Source organism: Bos taurus, chromosome X (genome assembly GCF_002263795.3).
Source record: "Bos taurus isolate L1 Dominette 01449 registration number 42190680 breed Hereford chromosome X, ARS-UCD2.0, whole genome shotgun sequence".
NCBI lineage: Eukaryota > Metazoa > Chordata > Mammalia > Artiodactyla > Bovidae > Bos > Bos taurus.
Genome location: NC_037357.1, coordinates 24,248,752 through 24,266,884, shown reverse-complemented (window position 1 = coordinate 24,266,884; position 18,133 = coordinate 24,248,752). Strand labels below are relative to the sequence as shown.

General features: G+C 45.3%; 1 long non-coding RNA gene across 2 annotated transcripts in view; it reads right to left on the bottom strand.

The window, feature by feature from the left end:
* Nucleotides 1–17,925, bottom strand: part of LOC112445042 (uncharacterized) — a 34,208-nt gene extending 16,283 nt beyond the window's left edge. The window contains exons 1-4 of one of the 2 annotated variants that reach the window (XR_009493505.1): nt 17,866–17,925; nt 15,938–15,973; nt 15,065–15,132; nt 2,683–2,749 (exon numbers count right to left, since the gene is read on the bottom strand). This is a non-coding gene — a long non-coding RNA (uncharacterized lncRNA). Of the gene's footprint in view, nt 1–2,682; nt 2,750–15,019; nt 15,133–15,937; nt 15,974–17,865 lie in introns of those variants that run through there. The other variant, XR_003033438.2, reaches the window with a different exon arrangement.
* Between the last annotated feature and the right edge of the window lie 208 nt (nt 17,926–18,133).

The following is an 18,133-nucleotide window of genomic DNA, read 5'->3' as shown; positions in this document are numbered from 1 at the left end:
GAAGATGTTCTGTGTCTGTGTATTTCTGGGTGGGGATGCCTGCCATCTGAGTGCACATTTGCATGTGAATTTGTGTGTCCATATAGGCAAGTGCATTTAGCGTGTCAGCATCTATGTGGTTGAGGTCTTGTCTTCAGTGTGTATATCTCTGCATGAGACCGTGTGCATAAGATAGCACCCATGCCTGCATGGACATGTTTAGTCCTCATGTTTACTGTTTGCAAATATTCATCTGTGTGGGCCTCTGCGTGTCTCTGTATCTGTGTGTACATGACATAGGTGTGTGTAGGGGTAGGAGTCCATGTGCCTACATGTGTACATTCTTGCCTATAAGCCTCTTTATCTGTGTCTCAGGGCTTCTCTATTCACACATGCATGCCTTGGTGTTCATACATCTGTTCCTCCACCTCTGGTTGGATGTGTATGTCTGTGTGACCATCCTCATGTCTGTGGGTGCATGTGTGTGTGTGTGAGTCTGCATAAGTCTGTCTGCATGAGAACTAATGTCTTTGGACGACTCTCTGGGTGAATGCATCTGTGTGTCCAGGGGCAGGTGTTTATGTTACTGTGTGCATTTGAGGACTCTGTGTTTGGGAATTTTCCCTATGTGTTCTGCTATGTCTCTGCTCCTCTTGGTTTGTGTATGCTCCTGTGGTACCGATGCCCACTTCTGTTTGCATACATACATATGACAATACACACACGTGTCTGTGCAACTGTGTGTTTGTGAAGGCGTGCCGGGCTCTGCCAGTGTGGGTGCATACCTTTCTGTCTGTGTGAAAGACATGCATGCTTGTGTCCCTGTGTGCCTCTGTGTTTGTCCGGTATATCTGTGGGTCTCCGTGTCCATTTGTACATTCACGTGGAATGTGTTCACGTGTGTAAATCTGTATAGATGTACCTATACCAGCTTTGGTGTCGATACCTTTGTGCATCTACATGGGTGTGAGTCCATTATTTCTCTGTCTCTGTCTATATGCCTGTGTCTCTGTGAATCTAACTGAGATTCTGTGCATGAATGTGACTTTGTTCCTCTTGTGCATCTAAGTGAGTGTGTGTGAGTGCAGACGTATTTGCCCACGTATACCTCTGCGTGGGTCTCTAGGCCTGTGTGCCTATATGCCCATATCTGCAGGTATACACTTCTGCATATGAATCAATCTCCCTCTCTCTTCCCTGCCTCATTCTCTCCCCTGTATCTATATATAATGCTTATATCTCTCTATATAAAAGTATATGTCTCTATATGTATACAGCATTGTCTCTGTGTATATATGCATGTAGAGATTTCTTTATGGATTGTCTCTGTTGTGTCTGTGTCTGCATGGATATGTCTCCACTTACAGTGCATGTATGTGTGCACACCTACATGCTTGTGTGTTTCTACGTGCACACCAACATGCATGAACATTCCCATGTGCATCCCCATGGTCATTTCTATACATATGCATGTGTGCACGTTTATATGCTTTCATGGTGAGCATGAGCATGTAGGTTGCATGTACAGGCAGGAACATGTATGCACAGGTATGTTTTAATAACAACTATGCCTCTGTGTGTAGATTCATGTACTCCTGTGAGCATGAAAATGATAGTAAATACATATTTAAAACACATGTATCTACCTATGAATAAATCTCTGTACTTCAGTGTTTGCGTAAATGTCTCCGTGTCTCTGTGTATCAATAAAAACACATACAGCTGTGTCTGCATATGGACAGCTCTGTGCAGCTTATGGGTGTGTGTGTAGACAGGCCAACACCCATGTGTCTGTGTGAGCTTCCATGGGTTTGTCTACGTTTCTGCATAAACATCTGAAGTGTCTAAGAAGAGACATGTACCTCATCAGCCTCTAGAAGCATCTATATGTTGTCATATGTCTGTATGTGTATGTATCTGTGTTTTTGCAACTTTGAGGTTATGAATTAGTAAACACATCCTATGGATGCCTAGGTTGGCGTACATATGTCTCTGCATGCTTCTCTGGGCCTGTGTGAGTGTGGAGTGTATATTTCTACCTACAAGGTGCTCTGTGTCTACCTACAGAACTGTGTACATTTGTATGGATCTGTGTGGATGCATATGTGTATCTGTGTAGACACGACATGATCCCTGTTGGAACTCTGGGTTATTTGCTCATATTTGTGCAAACACGTCTTTGGCTGTGGCTGAAAGAATGTATGATCTGTGGGATGATGACACACCTGTAGGTCTATGTCAGTGTGAATATCTGTGGCACTATGCATGTGTGTGTGTGTTCTGGTGTGTAGGTACTTATCTGTGATGAATGTTATGTATGTTGACTACTTTATTGGAGAAAGACTTTTCTACTCATTTCTTCAGCTGCCTTTCTACTGTTTGGCCAGCAGAGGGGGCTCAAGATTTTCTTCCTGCTCTTGAAATAGCCACAAAAATAAGCATTAAAAGATGGCCTTCTTTGGAAAATGTGGATTATTAAAGACAGTAACTATGGTGTAATAACACAGGCTTTATAATCTGAAGGCCAAATATGATGGCTGCTCAGATCTTCCAGTCCTGATGCCATCAGGGACCTTTCTGCCAGAGACCCTGGCATGCACCTACCTATCTTCCTCCTCCCCTTGGGCCTAAGCAGGGCCCACCTGCTGCAACCTTTTCCCCATTCTACTGCTTCTCTTTGACTAGAAATGCAGATTAAGATACCTGGTGTCATATAGTCCAACAGTCTTGGAGGCAGGAACCAGCATCATCCACAGTTGACAAATGAAGACTGAGGATCAGAAAATTAAAGCACATCATGAGCACCATATGACTAATAAGTGGCAGAGGCAGAATTCAAAGCCAGGCCTGAATGACATGAGAGCTTTCTGCCTTCTGCTCCACCCTGAACCACTTCTACTTTCGAGTGTGTCCCGTCCCCAGTGCTGGAGCCAGGACTGGGAACAGGCACAACTGCATTCCCAAGCCTGTGTCCTGAACCTTGATTCTTTCCTGAAACTATCTCATTTCATCCTTGGAACAGCTGAAAAGGAAATATTTCACCCATGTTTACAAATGCTTATACAGAGCCAAAGAAATGAAGTCACGTGTCAAAATCCTGTGTGAGCATGCAGGTCCTCAGTTCGTGTGCTGCTGCTGCTGCTAAGTCGCTTCAGTCGTGTCCGACTCTGTGTGACCCCATAGACGGCAGCCCACCAGGCTCCCCCGTCCCTGGGATTCTCCAGGCAAGAACACTGGAGTGGGTTGCCATTTCCTTCTCCAGTGCATGAAAGTGAAAAGTGAAAAGTGAAAAGTGAAAGTGAAGTCGCTCAGTCGTGTCTGACTCTTAGCAACCCCATAGACTGCAGCCTACCAGGCTCCTCCGTCCATGGGATTTTCCAGGCAAGAGTACTGGAGTGGGGTGCCATTGCCTTCTCCACAGTTCGTGTGCTACAGAGTAACAACCAGTTGCTGAGGCTTAAACGTGATAGCATGGATGTCTCATGAAGTCAATCTGAATGTTCCAGAGGACACACACTAACTACCCTGCTTTTCTTGTGAGGCCTTCTGAGTATTATGTAGCAAGTCTGGGTGTTATGAGGGTATCTGTGAAGTCTGGGGCCAGGCTGGGCTTTGTGGGATGAATATGTGTGCTGTGGATTGTGTGTCTCTCGGTATGGCTCTTCTGTGAGGACCGTGGGACAAGTCTGAGTGCCCCAGGGCTAGTTTCTGAGTTTAGGCGGCATGTCTCTGTGTAATTGGAGTAAGGCTAAATGTTGTGTGTTGAGTCTGTCTGAAGGAAGGTGAGTCTAGCTGTTGTGGGGCAAGTGTGTGTGAAGTATATGGAGTGTTAGTAAATGGTAGGGCCTATGAGTTTCTTGTGGTGTCAGTCCATGACAGGTATGATTCACATGTGCACTGTGATGTTGTTCTCTACATTAAGGGAGGAATAGCTATAGGGTGTGAGGTGAAGCTGTGGATTATGGGTTATCGCTATGAATTATGGGTCCTGTGAGGTCTGAGGTTTGGAGTGAGAGTGTTTTGCAGGAGTGATTCAGAGCATTGTGATTTTTATGACTATGATTTTTTGGATTTGTGTGTGTGTTTAGTCACTCAGTCATATCTGACTCTGTGCGACCCTATGGACTGTAGCTCACCAGGCTCCTCTGTCTATGGGATTTCCCAGGCAAGAATACTGGAGTGGCTTGCCATGCCTTCCTCCAGGGCATCTTCCCAACCAAGAGATTGAACCCATGTCTCTTGCATCTCCTGCATTGGCAGGCAGATTCTTTACCACTAAGCCACCAGGGAAGCCTTTTTTGGATGTACCATCAGGTACATCTATGGACTGAGGAACATGTCCTCCCAATGTAGGGCATATCTAGCTGTTGTGGTATATACACTGCAGTCTGTGTGTTGTGGGATATATGCTTGAGTCACAGGGTGAGACAACATGTCATAGGTTGATTCTGGAGATTCTATAGTAAGTTGTTATGTCATAGGGATAACCTTTGCACTGTAGGATATGTCTATGCCTCACGGGCAATCTATGTGGCTTCATAAAGAGGGACAGTCCCATAAGTAAAGTGTGTCTTTACACAGTATGCCATTTCTGGAAGACATGGTCTGTGCTGCACACTGTATGATTAGACTGTTTCTGGATGGGGTGTTGGGTATATTCTGGTGTTTTAAAAAGAGTGCATATTATTAGGGGTGAGTCTGGGTGTGCAGGAACTTGTGTATTTGTGTTAAGATTACCCTGTGTGCTGTAGGCATATCTGCTTTATGAAGTAATTCTGTGTTGTAGCATATGCAGTGTATGACTGAACATGTCTTGAGTTTGGAATCTTTATGCTGGGTAAAGATTTGTTCTGTGAAGGATGTTGTGTGGTAGGTCAGTCTATGCATTATAGGGCGTGTCTCTCAGCGGTGTAGGACACGACTGTGTGCTGTGAGGCTTGTCTGTAGTATTGTGGCTCATGTATTGAATTGTGAGATTTTGTGCAGGCAGGTAAGTCTGAATATTGTTGGCGCATGTCAGTGTGTTATGGGGAGAACTTGATCTGGAGTGCGCTTCTAAGTTGTGATTTTGTTCTAGGTGTTTCCAAGTGAATTTGCTTTGGGGAGGAAGTCTGAGCCTGATGTGGCCATTCTGGAACTGTTGGGGCATGTCCCTGCATTTGCAAGGTGTTTTCTACATTGTAGGATGCACTTTTTCACTGGAGGTTTTGCTAAGGTGTAGGGATGACAAAGTACACTAGAGACTGTGTCTAGGTTGTAGGTCAAGGGTATCTTGTGGGGCAAGGCTGTGTTGGAAAAGTACATCTGGTGAGGAGAACAACTCTGTAATGGGGATCATGTCTTCCTCCTGTAGGGGAAGGTCTGTGTGTCCTAGGGCAATTCTGGGGGTTGGGGACACATGTTTTCTTTGTGGGGTAAGTATTTGCCTTACGGAGCAATTGTGTGTGTACATACTGGGGTGAATCTGTGCATGAGAATGCAGTTTTGTGTTTGTGGGAGAAACCTCTGTGTCACAGGGTACACTTGCTCATCGTAGGTTAGCTGCAGCTAGGGATTATGGAGCTAGTTTGTGTGCTGGAAGACACATCTGGGTGTTGTGTGGCAAGACTGAATTGGTGGCTGGATATTTTTTAAATCTATTTTTATCATTGGGGTAAAATTGGGTGAGTTGATGTTGTAAAGTGAGGCTGTGCAGTATCGGGAGAGTTTAGCTTTGTGGAAGTTATCTGTGGGTTATAGGGCATGTCTTGGTGTGGTGGGGTAAGCCTGGACATGGTGGGGCAAGTCTGTCCATTATAAGGTCATTGTGGATATTGTGAGACATTTTGCAAGTACTGTGGTGCAAGACTGATTCTGAGGCAAAGCTAAGTGTTTATAGAGATGTTGGATGCCTCAGGGAGCAAATCTTGGCTTTTTTGGAGAATTTTTGCATTGTGAGAGAAACCTGTATATGGTGATACTATTCTATGGGCTGCAATGGGAGTCACGTCGTGGATCATGTGTGATATCATCAGTTGGTCTAGGTCATTGAGAGCTGAGTTTGGAGTTCTGGGAGAGTTTAGGCACTGTAGGGCTCATATACATACGGCAGAGTGGTTTTGGAGTTGTGGTGCACATTCTGTGTGTTTGGGGGCATCTGGTGGTTGTGGTGCATAATGGGCTCATTGTTTGCTTTGTAGATGAGTTTCTGCCCTATGGACTTATGCCATGTGTAGGGGGAAAGCCTGTGCATTGTAAGATGAATTTGGAAGTTGTGTAAAATTATGTTATGTACTATCAGGCAGGTAGGTTTTCTGTCACACGTTTTAGAGCTCCTGGACAAGACTTTGCTGGTGGGGGAGGGAGCAAGTCTTTGCATTTGAGGATGTGACCAGATATGGTGGAGGAGTGCAGTTGTTATGAAGTGCATGTTTTGAGAAGTATTTGTACCTTGTTATGCAGTTCTGTGTGTTTCTGAGGGGGTCTTCATCTTTGGGGACATATGTATGGATTGTGGCGTGTATACAGGATGTATAGAACAGCTATGGGGGAAGCTGCCCACTTTGTGTAATTTGGGCTGCTGTGATGTAAGTCTGGCCAATGTAGCGAGAGCTCGGTGGTGTGACTGGATTATGCCCATTGTTTTGGCAGTGTCTTAAGTTGCGACTGTTGCTTGTACATTCTATTGTGTGTACGGGCACTGTGGGACACACATGAGTGTGTGTGCCATGCTGGGCTTGATGCAGGGTGGGTTTGTGTATTGGGGCTAATGGTGAGTGTTTTGGTACAAGTTTGGGAGTAATGTGGTTAAGTGTGTGGTGGCACGAGTTTCTTCTCTGGGGTAGATCTGTGAGTTGTTGGTTGCGATTGTGCAGTATGATGCAATTCTGTGCATTGTGGGGTGACTCAGAGAACTGTGAGCCGAGTTGGAGTGCTGTTGCTCTTTTCTATCCATTGAAACTCAACTATGGGCTTAATGAGGGTGTTTCTAATGGGGCCATGCTATTATATTTTAATGTGGTTTGGCAATTATTTTTAGAGTCTGTGTGTTGCACTGTGAGTTTGAGACTCCAAGGGGCAAATTTGCATGTTTTGCGACAAGTCTGAGTTGGGACAAGTTTGTGGAGTTGGTGTGGTGTGGGACAAAAGTGTGTGTCGAGCTCATCCGTACCCTGACTAGCAAGCTGATGTGCTGTAATGTAAGTCTGTGAGTTCTGAGAGGAATCTCTATCTTGCATGTGTGAGTATATTGTAGGTGTTTCTGCATGTTATAGTGCATGTGTGTATACTGCTTGAGCAAATCTTTGCATTATGAGCTAAGTGTGTTAACTGTGAGAGGGTTCTACAGATTGTATTCAATAGAATGGGTGGTATCCTAAGATGCTATTCCATGCCTTGTTGGGAGAGGAGGTTGTCTTGTCATTGACTGCAAGTGTTAGGGAGCACTCATTTTGCTGAGGGACATGTGTGTACAAATGCATGTATGTGTGTTTGGTGTCAACTGTGAGTGTTGTGTGACACATCTGTGTGTCTTGAGTTGACCCTCTACAATACCTGGGGAATCTGCCCAATTTGGGCTGGTTGTATGCTCCTTTGTGTGGGTCTCTGAGTGGTGAGCACAGTTTTGGCACTGTCTTTGGAGAACATGTAGGAGAAACGTGCGCTGGGGCACATTTCTGCATTGTAAGAAGAGTCTTGTGGCATGAGTTGTGTCTCCTCATTGTGACTTGACACTGCACCGTGCGGCATATCAGGGCTTTGTGACACGATTCTGTGCTTTCTGAGAAGAGTCTGGGTTTCGTATTTGTATCTGCCTGTTGGGTTTTGGCAATTCTGCACACTGTGTGCTGAGCTCAGAGTGGTGAGGTGAGTCCTTGTAATGGGTTGTGGATAAGCGTTGCAGGGTGTGCCTTTGTGCTGCGCATGACAGGTCTTGGTACTCTGTTGCTGCTCTTGTTTTCCCTGTAAGCCAGGTGTCTGCCCAGCAAGGTGCAGGGTGTGTGTGTATGTGTTGGGCACCACGTCTTGGTTCTCGGCCACATTTGTGCTCTGTTGTACAGCTATGTGTTTTGAAGGCAAGTCTGTGTGCTATGCATTTCTGTCTGCATTAAGGATACAGGGTTTAATGGTACTGTGAAGTGAATCTGGGCATTGTGGGGTTGTCCTGGATGTTGCAGCCCATGTCTGTGTGCTCTAGGATGTGCCTTTGTGTACAGGGATGAGCGTGTGCTCCATGGGGTAAGTCTGTGCACTGCAGGGAACCAAGTATGTTAGCAGGCATGTTTGCATTGTATACAAGGTGTTCTCCTATCTGTCCAGACTGGAGTGTGATGTATGCCTTGCACAGTTTGTTTGGGCAAGCCTGGGAGGTAAGGGAGCATACCTGCACATTATAGGGCCTCCTTTGTGCTGGGGAAACTCTTGGCAGTGAGCCTGGGTGTTGTGGGTCTAGTGTTTTCATTGTGGAGTGTCTGTGGAGCAAACCAGGTTTGTAGAGTGAGGATGTGCATGGTGATCCCAGCCCATGCACGGTATGCCTTTTGTTATGAGGCAGGTCTATGCACTGAGGGGTTTACCTGTGCTTTGTTGGGGTCGTTTTTAGGCCACACTGTGGACATGTGGGATGTCACTTCCCTGACCAGGAACTGAACTCGTGCCCTTGCAGTAGAAGTGCAGAGTCTTAACCACTGGACCACCAGGGATGTCCCTTTGTTGGGCTTTATACTTGGCATGATGGTGCTATGAGATGAAGGTGTGTAGGACATGGCAGGCAGGTGTTTGTGGAGCACGTCTTACACTGTTATCACTCTGTGCATTATGGAGTGGGTTGTGTGGGTTGGGGTTGTGTCTGTACTTCAAGATGAATATCTGTATGTTGTGAGGCATGGTGTGCAGCATGGGGGTGGTCTGTCAGCAGTAAGTTCCCTCCAGATGTTCTGATGTGAGTGTGAGTTAGGCAGGCAGACGTTTGCATTACCAGTCACAGGTCGTATTTGAGGGCTCTGGGCCTTGTGTATCTGTTGGAGGACTAGGTGCACACAACTAAGGTGTTTTGGGGCCCTTGCACTGTGATGTAATTCTGTTCCCTTGCGGGGGGGCTGTGGGTTGTGTGGACGTCCATACCCTGTGGAAGACTCCCAGGATTTCAGAGACTAGACTGCGCAGTGGGACAAGATGGTGTGTCACGATGCATTCTCTACTTTGTGGGAGAGTCTGCAGTGAAATCAAGTCTGTATGCTATAAGGCATGTCGATATGGATCAGCTCTTCCATTAGAGAAGTCTATGTGTTATGGATTGTTTCTAGGGATTTTAAAGTGAGTTTTTCTGTGTTGTGGGGCAATGTGTTCTGTGGTATGTGAATTGTAGACCCCGTGTGTGTCTGTGTGTGTGTGTGTGTGTATGACAAGGTGCATTTAGTTTCAATGGGATGAATTGTTGCATGGATGAGTTTGTGTATCATGGGGTGTGTTTGTGCACTGCCAGGTGTTGTGTGATGCGTCTACGTGTTCTGCACAGTAGGTGCTTCCTAGTGTTGTGGCGCTCAACTGCAGTCGATAGGGAAATTGTAAGGAAAGGGTGGTGGGAGTGAGCTGTGATGTTGATTCTGGGCTGCATGTTGTGTTGTTAATTTGAATTATTTTAGGTCGAGTTGTACCATTATGGTCCAGTTGCACGTGTAGAAGCAACAATAACAACACAACCAGATCTGCTAACATCTGTAACGCTAATTCTGTGCCAGGCACTCTTCTAAACACGTTATAAGCAGTCACGCATTTATTCTTCTTGACAGCCCTAATAAGTAGGTACCATTATTACTCCCAAATTTATACCTGAGAAAAATAAGGCACAGAGGACATTAAGACTCCTTTCCAAAGGCACATGATTAGTTAACAATACACATGGTCTTGGAAGCCAGGCAGCCTGAATCCTAAAAGTAAGTTTTAACCACAATCTACACCGCTCCTTTGTTTGGGGATGTGCATTATTTCCGGACCTTGTGGGTTTGTGTCGGTCGTGGTGGTATAATATAGGGTGCAGAGCCCTACAGAGAGCAGAAATTCATCCAAGTGTGTGAGGCTTCTCCCTGAGTTTCGGATGGGTCTTGTGCAGAGGGGGGCATTGTTTAATATCAAGTTTGGAAGCAAAGATGCTAATGGTTTTGCCCTGTGTTGGCGCAAGGCTTTCCACTGTGCACTGACTGTGGCCACTGTGCTGAGCTCTTGCTTTAAAGGACAGGTAGGTGGGTGATGCAATTATTGTGAGCTGTCAGCCATGAATCCCGTGTGTTTGCTTGAGTGTCGATTTGGAAAGGTGTGTTTTACATGTTGTACATCTAGTCCCTGGACGATGGGTATATGCTGTCCTAGACTGAGTCCATGTAGGGGGAAGTCTATAATTGTGATGCAGTTCTGTGAGTGATGAGGGGACCGCGTGTGCTGTGGGGAAACGTGTTTATGTTGCAGGGGTCTGCAGGTTTCTCGAGGTCATTGAGGAGGGAATGTGTGTACCTGTTCAGTCATGTCCAACTCTTTGTGACCCTATGGATTGTAGCCTGCCAGGCTCCTCTGTCCATGGAATTTTTCCAGGCCAGAATACTGGAGTGGGTTTGCCATTTCCTACTCCAGGGGATCTTCCCAACCCAGGAATCGAACCCACCAGTCCTCTGGTGTCTCTTGCATTGGTATAGCAGAGTTCTTTACCACTTGCGTCACCTGGGAGCTAATATGAGGAGGGGGGGTCTGTGCATTTTAGGATGCCTCTGCAGTAGGGTGTGTTGTGTGTATTGCTGTACAATTATTTCTGCGGCATCTGGCGGCCTAGCTGTGCTCAATGTTACGGGAAGCATCTTTGTGTTGTTGGGGCATGCTGGTGCCTTGGAGGCAGGTGTGCATTTGGGCTGAGGGACACTGTGTTTTGAGAGTGAGAGGGGTTGTGTTTACATAATGCTGAGCACTTACACAGTAAGCACCCTAGGGGTCTGGGAGGTGGGACACGTATTATGGAGTGTTTCTCTGTGCTCGTGAGGCAAGCTGGGTGATGCTGTATGCTGTGGGATGAGTCACAAGGCACAAGACTTATTCACTGAGGAGAGCATGACCTTAGGAGGCAATAGTTTCTGTGCTATATCCACACATGATGGGACAAAATCTGTGCATGGTTAGGGTGTGTTTCATGTGACAGAGGGCACATCGCTGGAGCTGGAGGGTGCATGTGTGTGTGCATGTGTTGTGTTGTGGGTCTGGATACTGTGGGGGTGAGTGTGTATATTAAGCAGCAAGCCCATTGCATCACAGAGCAACACTTCTGAACTGTGATGAAGCTCTGTGTGTGGCAAGCAGGATCTGGTTTTAGGATCCTGTCCGTGCTCTGTAGGGTGTGTGGCTGTTGTGGCAAAGCGCCTGTGTGCCGTAATGTTCCCAGATGTTCTGGGGTTGACCCTTTTCACATTAGCAATGGTACTATCAATTACATTGTTAATTACATTAACAACTGAAACAGTTCCTGTGTGCCAGGCACTGTATTAAGCACTTAGCGTATCCTAATCCATTCAATACTCACAACAACCCTTTTTAAATAGATACGGCTGTTATCTTTGTTTTACAAATGAGCAAACCAAAGAACAGAAAAATATACTTACCCAATGTGCACAATTAGAAAGGGGTGGAACCTGGATTCGAACCCAAGTAGTCTGGGTCCAGAGGCCTTGCTCTTAGCCATTACACAAGTGGTGTGTGTTGAGGGCCAGGGCTGCAGCTTCAATGGGATGGTAAAGCACATCTGTAAACTATGATGGAAATCTTGGCATTGCACAGGTAATAGTGTGTGTTGTGTGTCTACATATCGGGGAAGGCTCATGTGCTTTATATAGGTGTTCTATCTTAGGGTAAATGTGTGTTGTGTTGCAATTCTGTGCATTGAGGGAGAAATCTATGTATTCACAGGCATTTCTGTGAATTCTAAGTTTTGTGGGTGTGATTATGTCGTGGGGCAAATCTATGACTTGAAAGGCTTGACTGAGTATTTGGGGTGAGGCTCAGGGTTCTGTGGTATTTGTGTGTGTTGTGGAGCAAGTCTGTGTGTTGGATGGGAGATCTGTGCATCTAGATGAAGTTCTGGGCCTCCTTGGGCCGACTTCAGTGTGAAAGCCATCTGTGTGTGATGGGTGAATCCACAGGTTGTAGAGCAAAGGGTGGTGAGTGTTTGGGTGTGTGTGTGTGCACTGCGTAATCACCCTAAGGAGTGTGGTTTGGGTGAAGTGAATCTGCATGACAAGTGGTGTCCTGTGACATGACTCTGCATCATCGAGTGCAGGGTTGGTGCTTTGTCATAGGTTGTATCGAGGTTGTGAGGTGACTGTGAGCTGAGGGGAGAATCTGAACATTTCACGGAAAAGTTAGGTGCTGCCATGGCATGAGCATGTCTGTTGTTGGAACAAGCCTGTGCACTGTAGGGCCAGTTTGCACACTGGGAAATAGTGCTATGAGTTGTGAGGTGTGTCTATGTATCACAGAGTATGTCTGAAGAATTTGACAGGGGCTTTCTTGATCCAAGGCCACAGTGTGCCTTATGGAGAAGTGTATATTTGGAGGAGCTCTGGATTCTGTAGGGCACATGAGGGTGCCATAGGGTGAGTGTTGGCATTGTGTGGTGACTGTGTTTGTTGTGGAGTCAACTGGTGCATTGGAGGGAAAGATGGTGCGTTGTGCCATAGTCCGAGGGGGTAGGGGATACATGTTAAGATGGTCTTTGCATCTCTCTGTGATGGGATGAGCTTGTCCAAGTGCAGTGGGGCGAGTCTGTGCTCTGGATTTAATCTTGGTGCTGTGGGCTGAGTCTTGGAGCTGTGGGGAGGGTCTAGGTGGTGAGGGCACATCCTTGTGCTGTGGACACAACTGTGTTACACCGAGAGGCTGTGTGTCCTGGGGCCAGTCCGCTGAGTCAGAGAGGGTCTGTGTGCCTGGAGGGAGGGCCCTGGGTCCTGGGGGAGACAGCTGGGTTTGTGGGGTGAGCCTAGATACTGGAGACAGTATACTGTGTGCTGTGGGGAGCATCTTTCAGCCAAAAGGAGAATCTGTGTGTGTCCGGGAGACTCCGTGTGCTGTCAGCTGGCGGGGGTGGGGGGTGGTGGGCTGTGTTTCATGGGGTGAGTCTGTGTGACTTGAGTCATGTCTGTGTCCTGCGGGCCACGTCCGTGTCCGTAGGGGCGGGCTTGGGTCCTGTGCTGCTTGTCTGCGTGCTGTGAAGTTCGCCTGTCAGCGGAGAGTCTCTGTGTCTCTCTGTGCGGGTTTTCAAGCTGTGTGGTGAACTGTGTTCTGGGATGGGGGAGGCTGTGTGCCTGGGGAGGGGGGCGAGGTCCTGTGCCCGGAGGAGGGCCTGCGTGCTCTGCAGGTCATCTCTGTGCCCCGGGAAAAGTCCTCTCCCTTGGTGGGAGTCCGTGTGCTGGGTCAGGGAGATGCAAGTGGAGTCTGCGCCCTACAGAGGACCTCAGTTATGGGTTTAGTGGGTGGGGCATCGGAGAAATCTAGGTGCTGTGGGGACAGCCTTTGTTCCATGGGGAGCCTATGTGCTACAGACTGAGTCCCTGCTGTGTGGTGAGAGTGTTGTGTTGTGGGGCGTATTGGTGGGTAGGAGGGCGTGTCTGTGACCTCTGGAGTGAGTCTTTGGGCCTTGAGAAGATGCTTGGTTTTGGAAGAATCTGTGTTCTGTGGGCTGTGTCTGTGGGCTCTACGTGTGCCAGGGAAACGCTCTGTGTGACATGGGGACAGTCGCAGGGGCTGTGATGGTCTCTGTGTCTGGGGTAGAGTCTCTCTGTGTCACGGGGGGCACAGATCTGCATGCTTTAGTGAGACTTTTGGCTGCGGGGAGGATATGTATGCCTCTGGGTGAGGCTGGGTGATGTAGTGAAATGTGTGCTGTGGGGCACGTTTGTGGCCCTGGTGCTTCTCCACATGCAAAGCAAAGAGTCTTTGTGCTGTAGGGGTAACTGCAGTGCTTGTGCTGTTTGGCCAGGGGACATTAGAGGGTGAGTTTGTACATTGTAGCACCAGTCTGTTTCAGGGCAAGTCTCCTTTAATATCTACAAAGAATAATAGCCAACACTTATACACTGATTATCATTACTGGACACTGTTCTAAAAGTGCTATTATTACCCCCATTTTCCATCTGAGGAAATTGAGGCACAGAGACATTAAGTAAAATTGTACCTGTGATCATGCAACTAGCCACCTGTGGAGGTTTGAAACAAGGCAGTCTGTCACCTTTGCCCACACCATTATGAATCCCCTGGGGGCCCTGAGGCGTAATATCCCCTTGTGGGTGAGTGGCCTCAAAGATTGGGAAGACTTCATGATCTCTGGTGGACATACTGAAAGCAGGTAATATAGGAGGAAGGAAAAGGGAGTGGCTCAAAGCCTTCCGAGGATTAAAAAAAAAAAATTCAATGCTCTGTATACCATAATGGTGGCATTTCAGCCCAGAAGAACTGACATCAGGACAGCAAAATAACACCTTCAGCGTCTGGAGCCCCCATGACCCCTCCCTCGCCTCCACAGCCGCATTCTGCCACTGCGGAAGAAAGAATGCGCATGCCCTGGTGAGCTGCCGTTGCCATGGAAACCAACCTCCAGTCACAAACAAATCATAGCCTAATACAGCAAATCTAGAAATGATTGGGGCTGCGGCTGTGAGCCAAAGGAGCCCCTTGCAGTAAGGGCAGGCAAGGCATCCTCCCACCCACACCCCCCTTTTTTCTTCCCGAATCAGTAAAGGCTAGAAGCAAGTCAGAAGTCAATAGCGAAAAGAAGACTGTGTTGGGAGTGGGGGTGGCAAGGGTCAACAGTGGGTGGCGGGTGATTTTAATAGTCAAATATTTCTTTCAGAAACATTTAGCCCACCACCCACTAAAAGACTCCGTGGTTTATGCTTGAGCCTTTCACCTGCAGTAAAAAGAGGCGAATCACAGGGGTATGTCCCTCTCTACAAGAGATGGTGGCAGTGGTGGCATGGATTGGGACTCATCCTGCCTCCTTTAAATCCCTAGATCAGACTACCGCCAGCAACAGGCTGCAAACATTATTTATTTTTGTTCCTTATACATTTCTTACATTTTCCACTTCTACCATTCTAGAAAATTCCAGGAACTGAGTCCAGTCAGCTTTAATTCTCCGAGTACCTGAGGAGTAGAAAAAGAGGTTGAAGGAGGAACTTTAGGAATAACACTAACCCCAGGAGTATTGTTTGACTACACAATTAGGCTGTCAGCTGTGTCTAGGAGGAATAGCACATCTGGAACAGTGGTTTCATATATCAGGATTCCTCGATTTTCACTTGTAAAACGCATCTCAGAAAGATAATTTTTTGACTATGTTTAAATCCTGTTTGAAAACCACTGCCCTAAACTGTGTGTGCCCTGAATTTGTGAAAGGCATCAGCAAGAACGTGATGCTATAGTATAGAAAGCTGTCAGAAGCTGCAAGAAGGTACCAGTGCTATTGTTGGATGTAACCTTCTTGGGTAGAGAGAAAATGGCCGACCTGTGGAAAGCTACACCCTATCTAGTGGGAGGACAGTTCTTGCCATTTCAAATCAGTGGAAGAAGGTTGGATTATTCAATAAATGATGCTGAAACAATTGGTGACCTATTTGGAAAAAACACAAAATTAGATCTACTTCATATCATATGCCAAAATGAATTCTAGATGAATTAGAGTTAATTGCAAAGAATGAAACAAGTAAATGACTAGGAAAAATGCAGGTGAATACACTCATAAAAGAAAGAAATCACAAAATCAAAACTTGATAGTTATGACGTCTAAAAATGTAAAGCTGCAACACGTTTAAGAAAACTCACCATAAATGATAAAACAGAAATAGGCAAATAAACTGAAAAATAATGCTTTTACCACATATGATAAATAAATGAGGCGATATTGTATGGGGTTGGCGGGGTAGGGGAAAAACCTTAAACTGGTTCATACCATTTGATCCAGGAATTTCACAGCCATGAATTTATCCTAGGAGAAAAAAAAAACAAAAAAGCTCACTGAGGTTTATATGGAAAGATATTCCTTAAATTATAACAGCAAAAATTGCACATAGAAACTTTCAATAATTGGACATTTAGTGGAACACTTATATGATCGAAAATTAAGCATCCACAAAACATCACATTCTTGTGGGATATGTTAAAATATGGAGAATTTCTCTCAATATATTGCTTAGTGATTAAAGCAGATTGAAAAGGATATGTGCGTAGGATCTTCATTTTATATATAAATACATATTTTATGCATAGATTTGCATGTTTCAGAGAAGAGGGACTGACTATATTAACAGCAATTAGCTCTTGGTTATAGGATTATAAGTAATTTGTATAGGCATCTTTAGGTTTTCCCCAATTTTCTACAACAAATATGTGAATTTTTATAATAAAGGGGAAAGATGGCAAGATATTTTAATAAGATATTGATTTTAATAATGGCTATAAAAGGGATGAGAGTATGGAAAAGAAAGTCTGGGATTAGAGACATTAGAAAGCAAAGAGTATATCTGTCCATGTTTATCAACAATGGAGCAAACCAGATAAACTCAAGATGTGTTATGTAAAGATTATAGTCATATTTGTACGTTAGTAGGTACAGAATTTCTTATACAAGATGGACTCCTGGAAAATTTTCTTCACTACAGCAGAGGATGGTCACGTGTCCCTGGATGTGTCAGTCATCCTCTTTGCCGCAGTGCTCTGTTCGAAGCCCCCCTCCCTCCTATGGCTTCATCACACTCTCCCCACCACCTCCTGCAAAACATGCCACCAGCAGACATTTTCAGCTTGGAAAAAATGGCCCCTCTTACCAACTTTCTTTAAAGCTATTTCATTCTTATCTTTTCCTCCTTGGCTGCTATTTTGGCATCTAACTCAAAAAATCTACTTATCTATCTTTGTCCTCCTTTGCTTCCTATTGACAAAGCAATCTGAATTTCAGAGAAATAAAAGACCCAGCACTTCAGCTTTTTTTTTTCTCTTTTTTTCTTGCAGAAACGTATGTACTAAAGCAATTTCCAGGTACAAGGAGACACTAAAGGGTAAACATTTTCAGGCACGATTCAGAAACAAATATAAAAGCTTTGTTGATAGGAATCTGCTGTTTTTTTCACATCCCTTTCCCAAGAAAGAAGCACTTATCATATTGTCTTTACTGTAAAAATCAATGTCCACAAATACAAATGAATTATTTTCCAAATAAAGGCACAGTCACAATAGTCATTATTTCTCTTTCATGATGTTTCATCCTAAAACCAAATTTAAATCTTTCTCATTCAACACACGTTCATCTCTCATGTGAAGCAATTAATCTGAACATTACAGGGTACCCTCCTTCTCATTTTCTCTCCTGTACAGACATCTAGTCACATGATTTTCTTAATTAAAAAAAATGAGCCATGGTATTTTTTTCCCCATTGCAAAATAACATTTTTCTCATGCTCTCTCCATACCGTGAAAGGAAATCAGATCTTAGAACATTGTGAATTGTCATCCATTTCATCACATCTAATGCAAACATCCTAAAGCTGCCATAGCATTCCCAACGCAATGTCTCATTTCAATAACATCTTCATCGAGTCCTCTTTGAGGTACTATCTTAACCAGAATCACAAGAGGGAAGTTTCTATACTTCCTTCTAAAAATTCATTCACTTTTTCAGAAACGAGCTTTAAACTAGAAAAGTGACCGTGGAATGTTTAGAATTGAATTAAGCCATTTTCTCAATGCCATGGATTAAAATCAGAAATTCCTCCACAGTTATGTATTATTTTGATCCATCAAAACATGTCGCTTGCTATTAAAAAAAAAAAAAAAAAAAACGTTTCGGATATCTATATTACAAAAGATTTCTCCGCTACTTACCAGCTGCCTTCGCTCTGCCTCTCCACCAGCTCGGAGGTTGTCGCACTGAAGGGGTGGGGGAAGAGCTGCAGCGGCTGCTGGAAAATGAGCTGTGCTGTGAAGAAGGGATTAGCTGGAGGGAAAGGGAAAAAATGCCTTGGCATTATCCTCAAAATTCCTCTCCAAACATAAAATCATATTAAACATTACATGCTAAAAAGCGCATGCTCAACAAAGGGCGGAATTTAACAGTGAAGCTGCTGATCTAAAATATACCTAAATTGCCTTG